Source organism: Saccopteryx bilineata, chromosome 5, assembly GCF_036850765.1.
Source record: "Saccopteryx bilineata isolate mSacBil1 chromosome 5, mSacBil1_pri_phased_curated, whole genome shotgun sequence".
NCBI lineage: Eukaryota > Metazoa > Chordata > Mammalia > Chiroptera > Emballonuridae > Saccopteryx > Saccopteryx bilineata.
Genome location: NC_089494.1, coordinates 13721390 through 13733097, shown reverse-complemented (window position 1 = coordinate 13733097; position 11708 = coordinate 13721390). Strand labels below are relative to the sequence as shown.

The 11708-nt window shown below is 41.4% G+C and overlaps 1 non-coding gene across 1 annotated transcript; it reads right to left on the bottom strand.

Moving 5' to 3' along the window:
- Positions 1-305: 305 nt before the first annotated feature.
- On the bottom strand, positions 306-381 carry TRNAV-GAC (transfer RNA valine (anticodon GAC)). Its single transcript has one exon. It is a non-coding gene; the product is annotated as a tRNA-Val (tRNA).
- Positions 382-11708: the final 11327 nt, after the last annotated feature.

Below are 11708 nucleotides of genomic sequence, written 5' to 3'. Positions count from 1 at the left end.
TCTTTTTTTTTTTTTTTTTTGTATTTTTCTGAAGCTGGAAACGGGGAAGCAGTCAGACAGACTCCCACATGTGCTCGACCGGGATCCACCCGGCACGCCCACCAGGGGGCGATGCTCTGCCCATCTGGGGCATCGCTCTGTTGTGACCAGAGCCACTCTAGTGCTTGGGGCAGAGGCCACAGAGCCATCCCCAGCACCCGGGCCATCTTTTGCTCCAATGGAGCCTCAGCTGCAGGAGGGGAAGAGAGAGACAGAGAGGAGGGAGAGGGGGAGGGGTGGAGAAGCAGATGGGTGCCTCTCCTGTGTGCCCTGGCCGGGAATTGAACCCGGGACTTCCGCATGTCAGGCCGACGCTCTACCACTGAGCCAACCGGCCAGGGCCTCTTTTGAAATTCTTTACCCTCTGCCTATCTTCCTCAGTTGTTTCTTCTCCATTTTCTGCCTTGACTCAGCCCATCTTCTTGCTCCCAGTTGTCCACTTATTTCAAACCAATCTCTAGGTCCTTTTCTATCCCCCTTTCCTGTGTCCTCTCTCTCCTGATTTTGTTACCAATCTTAGACCTCTTTCCCTTGAAAACTTGCTCTCCCTAGGTATTTATCATTACATGACCCTTAGCAGATCTTTACATTTCAAAAAATACCTTCTATATCTTCATACAAAATAATAAAAAATATGGGAGTTGTATACTTTGTGGTCAAACCTGTGAAAAAGAAATTAAGACCAGGATCTCTCTGATGGTGTCATTTATGTTCTGCTTCATAGAAAGTGGCTTGATCTGCCTATTGGTTGTGAAATGTAACCTTCTATTCAACAGGTTAGTTTTGATGTCCCTTGGCATTTTTCTCATGGTTTCTCTTCTTGAGGATGCACATTAGTAGCATTTGAGCTAATGGATATTCTGATTCTCCAGGTGGGCAACTGGGAGGTATACTGCAGGATATTAGGAGTTCCTTTTTCCCTTTGTAGTTTGTCAATAGTCAATGATTGATGTGGCTGGAAAATTATTCGGACTCACTTTGATTCATAATGTACTATTGATGGACTTCTAAGCGTGCTCAAATGTCAGGGAACCAGTTGGTATCTATTAGTGTTTTCCTAGCAACAACTCATTTCTTGTTTTCCTCAATATGGAGAAGAAAATAAGAACGGGAAAATACTGAGTCAACCTTTGAAATGTGTTATTATGCAGTTACAACCACTTCCAGTACAAGAAAGGGGAAAAAAATCTCACTACAATATTAGGGTAAGTTTTAGATCGTAATATTGGTCAGTTTAGACTATGATTAGAAACGATTTTCTTGTCTGTTCCTTAACCTAAACTGTTCTTAGAACAGTTAACAATTCAAATGTTAACAATTAATGATATGGAAGTCCATGTTCAACTGCAAATCATGTCATTAAAGATAGAACATAGCGTGCTTATCTGATCTAGTTGCTAAGTACCCACAATTTATGACTCAGGAGCCCACGTAGCTTGGAGGCGCCAGCTGCACTTGGATGTAGCAGATTGGAGAGACAGCAATGCTAACCTGTTGAAAATGGGTGAGGGGCAAACTGTCCCAGGATTTTAAGGTGGTTCTGACAAACGAGGTGAGGAAAACATATTCCACACTGAACCATTATGTGGTGATAGCCCATCCGGAACCATCTGGAACATGTCCTGAGCTGTCAGAATATATTTCAAGCCCAAAATATTCATGTCCTCCCTGTGCTGTGCAGTTATGTTCTTCCCTTCTTGAATCCCACCCAACATTCAGACAGAACCAAAAAATGAGCAGGTTGTCTAAACTTGCCAAAATTTTTCCTATGCAAAAATCTACATATGTACCTACACACAAAGCAGGAAACCATAGTGGTCTCAGGGAGACTTCCAACATGAGCAGTTAAATTTCAGACACTTCAAAAGAAAGATACTGTGGCAGCTAAGAGCTCTGTCCCCGGAATTACAGAGCTGCATGTATTACTTTACTCCTTCCTGTGTGCTTCCATTTCCTCACCTAAAAAATGGAACTGCTGATGGTAGAGACTTAGTAAGTCCTGAGAGAATGTTGGAAATAATCTATCAAAGTTGTCTAAAGCTGGGGACCTGGGATACAATAAGTTCACGACAAATGTTAGCTGTTTTGGTTTTTGGGGTTTTTTTTTTTTTGTATTTTTCTGAAGTTGGAAACAGGGAGGCAGTCAGACAGACTCCTGCATGCTCCCGACCAGGATCCACTGGGCATGCCCACCAGGGGGCGATGCTCTGCCCATCTGGGGTGTCGCTCTGTTGCAACCAGAGCCATTCTAGGGCCTGAGGCAGAGGCCATAGAGCCATCCTCAGCGCCCGGGCCAACTTTGCTCCAATGGAGCCTCGGCCGCGGGAGGGGAAGAGAGAGACAGAGAGGAAGGAGAGGGGGAGGGGTGGAGAAGCAGATGGGCACTTCTCCTGTGTGCCCTACCGGGAATCGAATCCGGGACTCCTGCACGCCAGGCCAACACTCTACCACTGAGCCAACCGGCCAGGGCCTGTTAGCTGTTTTTTATATTAGGAATATAAAGAGTGGAGGCAGGGAGTTTATATAAACAGAACTATATATTTGAAAGAATTGCCCTTCAATGCCCTTAAACAATGACTGAAGGGTGTAGCAATATAAACTCATCACAGTTTTAATCTGTTTATAAATATTTGGTCATTTTAGATTCTTGCATATTTGGCTTATTATAGAAGTATCCCATCCTAAGAAGAGCTGTTCTAACATTTAAAAAAATTATAAATATTCATTAAACTAAAAACTTTTGCATATTATTTGTCCGCTGATTGTCACATAATTGCTATTATATATTTTCAATAGCCCCTGTATAATCAGCCATTATGTATAAAGTCACTTGTTTTCCCATTTTTTTTCCACCAGCACTTCATATTTTTTTGAAGACTATTGAGCTGTCATTATCTACCAGGTCCTTCCACTTCCAAGAATCTTTGCTTCCCGCTTTCAATTCTCACAGAAAGGAGTACACTATGACATTTCAGGTGAATTCTGTTTATAAACTCGCATCCACTTCAGTGTTTTTCTTGTTCATTATTGCTAAAACCACCGATTTCTTTCTTCGTTCTCCCTCCACCGTCCACTTGAAATTCACATTTTCTGTCCTCCTCAGTCCGATCAGAAATCCTTGAGGCACTCCGGGGTTTCCTGTGTCTGTCACAGGGGTCTGCTCTCCAAAACAAGAGGCTCCTTCACAGATCTCTCCTAACCATTCCACCTCAGTTGTCAGTTTCTTCTGAGATTTCTGAAAGGAACTAATCTTGAGCTTCTCATACAGCCTGTGGTGAGACGGGGCACTGAATTTTTCCAATATGAATAGGCAGAAACATTTCCTATCGAGTCCTGATTACTTTCCGTGTACCAGTTTTTCCTCCATTTATCTTCGTTTCTCAAATTTTACTATTACAAGCAGCAAGAAGACACAAGGCCACACCTTCAAAGCGTTGCTCAGAAATCTCTTCAATTTCATTGTTTACCAGTTCTACTTTCCGCACAACTAAGGGGCAGGATTCTGCGCAGTGCTCTGCTGCTATGGAACAGAGACCGTCTTTCCTCTAGTTTCCAGTAGCGTGTTCCTCCCTTTCTTCTGTCTTTCCTGAGCGGAGTCATCAACATCCACGTTTGGATTTCCTGTCTGTTTAAGGCAACCCAGGCATTTTGTATCATGCCTCTGAAGAACTTTTCAGACTCTTCCCACTGCCCGATTCCAAAGCCCCGTCCACACTGTTAGGTGTTTCTCCAGCTGCACCCCACACTCCGTGAAGAGCGGAATTTAAATGCTAAGTCTGGCCTAGCAATCAGAGTAAAAATTCTGCTTCTTTGGAGAAGCGCACTGACTTGGTGTCTTGAAAGGTCAGTCTTAGGTGGCTGCTGAATCTCAGGTAAATGAATCTCATTTATTTTTATAATTATCTGAATCCTTTCTCTCTAAAGATAGTTTGATATACTTGAATTTTTCTTCATCTATCTAGCTTTTCTAACTCTTTCTCCGAGGGGAATGCTGGATACTTATTGCAATTTTTATAGGTTAAGAAAAAAGAAAGACTTTTCTCTAAAATGTATTTAATTTTTTTGTTCTACTCTACTCAAAACACTTAAAAACAATGGACTTTAAAAAGGCCGTATAATGTTATAGAATTACCTATAATGCAAAAAGTCCATGAATTCAGAATGTGTGACAATCAACGGAAACCGAATTTGTTAGAGGGGTCTGCTGAGTCAGCCAATTTAGGCACCAATTTCCACCAGACATAACTTTGTTCATGTGTTCTGATGTAGTGTAAGTAAATTTGGTAATGGTATAAGATGTTGGTTAAGTGACAGAATCATAATATTTATCATGTGTTTGAGTAACATAAATTCTTCATGTGACATCAGCAGTTATTTCTTAATTGCCAAAGCTTTAATAAATCACTCAATCTTTTAAGGTATAATACTATATTCATGTTTAGTTGTATCCCAATGGGTTAGTACAGTGGTCCCCAACCCCTGGGCCATGGACTGGTACTGGTCCGTGGGACATTTGGTACCGGTCCGCAAAGAAAGAATAAATAACATATTATTTCTATTTTATTTATATTTAAGTCTGAACAATGTTTTATTTTTTTTTAATGACCAGATTCCCTCTGTTACATCCATTTAAGACTCACTCTTAACGCTTGTCTCAGTCACGTGATACATTTATCCATCCCACCCTAAAGGCCGGTCCGTGAAAATATTTTCTGAGATTAAACCGGTCCGTGGCCCAAAAAAGGTTGGGAACCACTGGGTTAGTACATTGCTTTGTATTAGTGTCTGTATAAGTTTTCACCTCTTTTCTAAGAATGAGTCAACTTACATTTATAATCATGTCACATTCTCATCTTAAGCATCTTTTTAAACTGTCACCAGCGTGAGGAGATAGATGAGAATTCATAATGTAATCTTGGATTTACCTCACAGCCCCCCTTGCAAGAGTCTGAAGCCATAAGCCTCATCTTACTAAATTGCAGGTGTCTGCCATTGAGAGAGTTTACTGATGGGTTTAGATTAATATAGTGCAAGAGTGTTTTGGTTTTACGATCTCAGTCATTTACATTCCTGGGACGGAGGTGCTGGCTATATTTTCTACCCTTACCTCATTAGCACTTTGTCTTGTTTCGATTATTGAGAACACCTCATTTCTCTCTCACCTGCATTCCTATCTCCATGGCAATCAAGAAAGAGAGCATTATGAAGTTCATGGTAAAGGCATTTAATCTTGGTGCTCGCAGATTGCAGAAGTTTTTTTGAGGAAATTACTAAGATTTTTATTCTTGAACTTCCTCACCTTCCCTTTTGCTCTGAAATGCCTGCCTCTCTTAAATTGATCATAAAATGGCCCATGACCATTTGACATTCCTCTTGGACTGGTGCGAGTAAGAAACCTTTACTCTCTAAATGGATTTTACTGCCGTGTAACCACTGGTAAATGTGTAAATAAAAATACCCTAGGTCCAGTACTGGCTTTTAAAAATGAATTTCTACTCCCCAATTTTTTTAGACTTTTGGAGTATTGGGTTAAAAAAGTTAGTCTGCTTGCTCACTGAAACATTCTAGCCCTCAAGTTAATTATTTTGTAGCGAAGGGTACTGTGTGGAAGTTTTAGAATTGCTTCATTGATTTTAGCCAATATGAATTTTCTCCAAAGAACTCAGTAAGTGCCTGGAAACTGGGGACCTGAGTCAGGGTGGGAAATGGCCATTTGACATTCTTGGTAACAAAACAGATTTTCAGATTTTACCCTTGAACGAGAAACATGTTTTGGGAGAATCTCATCTAAGCTATTTAAAATGCAGTTCCATGTGGCCTGAAGAACACAGCCCGCTCAGTTTAGTTAGTTCATTCATCTTATTTAGGTATAAACTGAAGACTTGAGTTGCTCAAAATAGATTGTAGTTAGTTGTTCAACAAATATCACTACATATTTATGCAACTGTGTTAACAATATAGTAATTTCTACTAAGATCTATGTAAGTCTGTGACTGTTACTTTTAGGGTCAGAAATTTACTGAAATAAACATATTAATAAATAAATAAGTGAGAAAATTATATTTCTTTGTGGCTTCTGATTTAACTTCTTAGGCACCGGCAGTCAACTGGCCTCAGGGCCAAAAGTAGAAAACAAAATATGCTTGAACATCCCGAAGGACATCCCCATCAGAATGGTTTGTAGTTGCCATTGTGGCATCTACAATAAGGAAAGACCAGTAGTTCACCAACTGGCTTTTCTTATTTTAAGTGAAAGGGGTAGAGATAGTGAGACAGACTCCTGCATCCACCCAGATGGGGATCCATCGGCAACGCCTGTATTGGGTTGGTGCTCAAATTAACTGAGCTATTTTTAGCACCTGAGGCTGACACTCAGAACAACCAAGCTATCCTCAGCACTCAAGGCAACACTGGGACCAATCTAGCTACTAGCTGTCAAAGAGGAAAAGGGAGAGAAGGGTGAGAGAAGTAGATGGTTGCTTCTCCTATGTGCCCTGACAGGAATCAAACCTGGGACATCCACACGCCTGGCCGACACCCTATACACTGAGCCAACCAGTCAGGGTCACCAACTGGTTGTTTGAATGGCAAAAATGAGCAAGTTATATAACGTCCAAACTAATGAATGCCACTGACAATGAATTATTTCAAAAAAGCATTTTTACTGCATACTTTTTATGTACAAGGACCCACATTAGGTGTTAGGGAAAGTATGGAGATTAATAAGATCAAGAGATTGATAATCAAATGCTCCACAAATAACTTTAATATGTTGTACAGGGAACTGTTTAGCACAGCACGGATGTACGAACTTTATGACATGGGCCCATGGCAGAAGATTGAAACAGGGGAAACAGCAAGTTTATGGGAACCTCAGAGGAGAGATGGAAGGTGAGTTTTGGACTTCAACCCAGCAGCAGCATGCTGGTGTTACATACCACTGCCCATAGTGGAATTAAATATAATAATCAATATTCAATTCTGGCATGAGCGCAGGAAGATTGATACTATCTTAAGTAGTCATGGAAATTTAAATCCATTAAAAACACATATAAAAATATTTCTGGAAAGCAATTTAGCGACGTATGAGGAGATTTTTGACAGAGTTCATATTTTTGGACTCAGTAACGCCTCTTCCAGGGTTGTAGCCTCATGAAATAAATTGAAATGGTCAAAGATTTATGTACAAAACTATTCGATGTCATCATAGTGTTATTGATAACATAAGAAAATGGAAAACAGTGTAAATATTGAACAGTTAGTGATTGAGTAAATTATGGCACGGCTATGTATTGAAATGTGATGCAATTACTAAATAACATACTTATAAGGGCATCAACAAAACAAAAGTGCTCAGCATATAACATAAAATTAAAGAAAAACAGAATACATAATCATATATTTAATGTGACCTCAATTTCGTAAACTATATGCTAGGAAAATATATCAAAATGTTAAAGGATGTTTTCTTAGACTGAGTTCCTGTGGACAGAGTGCCTGTACAAAGTTTATTGGGGTGTGCTCTCAAGTACACCTGCGTAGAGATGCAGAGGACAGGATTGGAGAGTGAGGAACTGACCTGAAATATAACTGCAGCTTACACTGCAGTCATAAGGTCGACCCCATAGGGTGTTTTACAACTGGAACGGCCTTTCAGAGTTAGTCCGAAGTTAGGCAGTGGAGCCAGAACTTTGTACAACTGTATCAACCAGCCCTTGACTTGGGCTACCCCCAGAAAGTGGCCTACCTTTTCCAAAGTAATTTCTGGCAGCTGAGTACAATTTCCAGTGAGGAGCAAAACCATGAGCTGTCAGCAGCCATATTCCCAGTAAAACTGGGACGTGGGGATATAGCCTTGAAGAGGCATCTGGCCAGATTACCACATTGCCTGTCATAAGTGGTCATTTCTGAGCACGGGAGAGATGAGATATCAATGATTTCTGTTTCCCCCATTCTCTCTTTAAGAATGCATTCCGATGCAATCTTATTCTTAGTATGACTTGGTTGTACAATCAGAAAATGATCATTGAATCTTAATAAAAGTAATGAATATCAGTTTTTTGCATTTGGAACCAATATTTGTATCTCCTTAGTTCTGTAAAACACTGGAATAAAAGAGAATCAGAGCTTGGATAAGTTATCTTCACCAGGTGTTATTTGCATAACGACAGAAATTGCTTTTCTTTTCATAAACAAGAATGACATTTGTGAGATCTAAAAATGAAATTTTTACAATTGTGTTTTTAACAACTATACTTTAGTTTCAGATACCATTATAAAGCTTTTCACCACTTCCATGTGAAAGTCATCAGTACACTATCCATTCAAGATTATGGCCGATAGCCATGAAGAGTAAATGGATTTGAGATGGATTTGAAGAGTGCATTTGAGGTGTCTTCCTGCTCCATTGTCTTCCTGCTCCAAACATCTCAGCCTGAAGCCCTCCTTCCTGATGTTTTCCACCAAAACTTGTGCATCGATATCATCTTTCCCTGGACTTTTATGGCACTTAGGTAACAGTCTTGGAGCCATTACTGAAAATAGCCTGGTCGTCTGTCCGATACACCAGGCAAGGAACTGGAAAAGGTCAAGGAAGAACAATGAACACATTTTTTAAAAATTCTACTTGATGCCACTAAGTATGAGCCCAGGCTGAGACAACACAGTATATTGTTTTCTAAGCTATTGAAGAATTCTGTTATTCAAGTGGGAATCAGTAAAAACTCCTGAATTAACAATTAGAATGAGAACCACCTATACTGACCTCACCTCTTTTTTTTTTTTTTTTTTTCCTGAAGCTGGAAACGGGGAGAGACAGTCAGACAGACTCCCGCATGCGACCGACCGGGATCCACCGGCACGCCCACCAGGGGCGGATGCTCTGCCCACCAGGGAGCGATGCTCTGCCTCTCTGGGGCGTCGCTTTGCTGCAACCAGAGCCACTCTAGCACCTGGGGCAGAGGCCAAGGAGCCATCCCAGAGCCTGGGCCACCTTTGCTCCAATGGAGCCTTGGCTGCGGGAGGGGAAGAGAGAGACAGAGAGGAAGGAGGTGGGGGATGGAGAAGCAAATGGGCTCTTCTCCTATGTGCCCTGGCCAGGAATCGAACCCTGGTCCCCCGCACGCCAGGCCGACGCTCTACCACTGAGCCAACCGGCCAGGGCTCACCTCTTTTCTATTTTCCTGAGGGACAAGTGGTACCAGTAACTTTGTTAGAGGGAATAGGGAGGCAATGATGAGACCAGGTGAGGCAAGACCAATTTGGGAAAGCATGTCAGAACCCACAGGGTAAGGGACAGTGTGATATATCTGTCTTTCCAGACGATTGCCACCAACTCCACTGTTGAGTAATTCAGAAAAGTAACAATAATCAAAGATGAAAATTACCTTTGACTTGTATGTTGATTTTTTTTCTTACCATTCCAAAGGGCCAATGTTCCACATATGGACAGGTGTCTGTTGTTCTCACCTCCCACTGAGGGGAGGAAGACTCTCAGCCCCAATGTAGCTAATACTGGTTTGATCCCTTCTCATTCCAAAGGAGGGTGACTATCTTGTAGCATCAGGGACCAAACACTGAGGGTAAACAGCTGGTATATCCTGTAGTGGGAGACAGTCCCCCTAACCTCATGTGATTTTATATCTTTTATTTTTTTATTGTCATTTGTAGCCATATAAGTAGTATCTATCATGTATTTTTAAGGCTGTAAATTTCAAAGTCTCTCTTTTCTTTCTTTTTTTTTTTTTTTTTTTTTTTGTATTTTTCCAAAGTTAGAAGTGGGAGGTAGTCAGACTCCCGCATGCACCCGACCAAGATCCACCCGGCATGCCCACCAGGGGGCGATGCTTGGCCCTTCTGGAGCCTTGCTCTGCAGCAGTTGGAGTCATTCTAGCACCTGAGGTGGAGGCCATGGAGCTGTCCTCAGCGCCTGGGGCCAACTTTGCTCCAATGGAGCCGTAGCTGCAGAAGGGGGAGAGAGAGACAGACAGGAAGGAGAGGGGGAGGGGTGGAGAAGCAGATGGGCGCTTCACTCCGTGTGCCCTGACCAGGAATAGATTTCGGGACTTCCACATGCCGGGCCAATGCTCTACCTCTGAGCCAACCAGCCAGGGTCCAAGTCTCTCTTTTCTTAATGAGACCAATGCTGCCTGATCAGTGTTTCTTCTTCTAAAAAATCATAAACTACAGTGACTAGGGTTAACCTTGAAGAACCCCTCCTCTTGGGTTGCACTTTTATTTGTTATTTAGATGACATTTGAAGCCTGTTCTTCCTTGGGGGAGAAATGTTATGCTGTATTGTGACATGTGGAGTAAACTGTTCCGAAGTGTCTCACACTAGAAGAGGGGAAAGTTTAATGGTCTCAAGGTCTCCCTTTATGTTGAATGGTAACCGAGGGACCTTCTATCAAAAATGAAACATCAGCTGGATAGTCCCAAGTCTTACCTTGAGGAAATACGGACACGTTAGAGGAATCGGAAGGTTGAAAAGTCACTGGCAAGACCCCACCTGCAGCATCTCGTTAAGTTTAATTCTCACTTATGACAATTTGGCACTAGACACAGCAGGGTACTATGTTCTTATTGGATTTCGGACATTGTTTGGTAGTGATATTTTAGACATTTTTGCAAGCTCAAACAACCTAATGGAGCCTGGGGCCAAAACACTTTCCAAAAAGTAATTTCAGCAGAAGAATAATCTAATTCTAGACAAACGTAAATGTCACAGGCTGGAATTACAGGCTTCTAAAACGTATAATAAAAAATTCAGTCCCCATTTTGTTTGTTTGTTCTTTTTTCAGTTACAGTCCTTAAAAACGGAATTTTGAACGAGGTCGACTCAATTATTTCAGGATGTGATAGACATACCCTGAAAAATACCGAAATGCCTGGTAGAAGGCAGATCCAAACTACCCTCATTTTGGTGAATGAAAGATGGTGACCTGATGTGGTGGAGTGTTAGAAGCCCAGAGAATAGAGTATTTATGATTCAGAGCATTAAAGTCATTCTGTTATGATGCCAGCTTTAGGAAAGATTTTTAATTCAAATTCTAGGTCAAAAGTTTCAATTCCATGGAAGCTGAACTAAAGAGAGACAGCAGCTTGCATTCTGACGGTGTTTTGTAAATTCCATGCGGCTTTGTTTGTTTGTTTGTTTGTTTGTTTAGAGAGAACAGGAAGACAGAGAGTATACTGGTCAATTGCTTTGGGTCACAATCTCTGGGTTCAAGTCCCCTCTTTGTCACCATGACAAAAATGACTGGCTTATCTCCAATCCCTATGCATTCTTAGCACACAACTAGACTTTATGTCCTGAGCACCCTTGAAGTTAAGTGTGACCATAACTAAAGTCGGGCAATGAAACATCAACCCACATGCTCTACCCCTTAGCCTGGCCCATAAAACTTGATTTTTCCCCATGTTCTTTTTCCTGCTGCCTGCAGATAAACATGGTGACCTTAGAAGCCACATGCTTCTAGGATAGTGGAACCACAACTCAGAAAGCACCTGGGTCTTTTGATCACTGCTTGGAGGAGGGCTTCACACCAGTCAGGAAGATCCATTTTGGAATTTACATGAGCAATAATATTCTCTTATTTTAAGCCACTAAGATCTATAAGTTTATGTTTTATAAAAGTTCACAAGGTCGCAGCAAAGATGTCCAGTTTTTC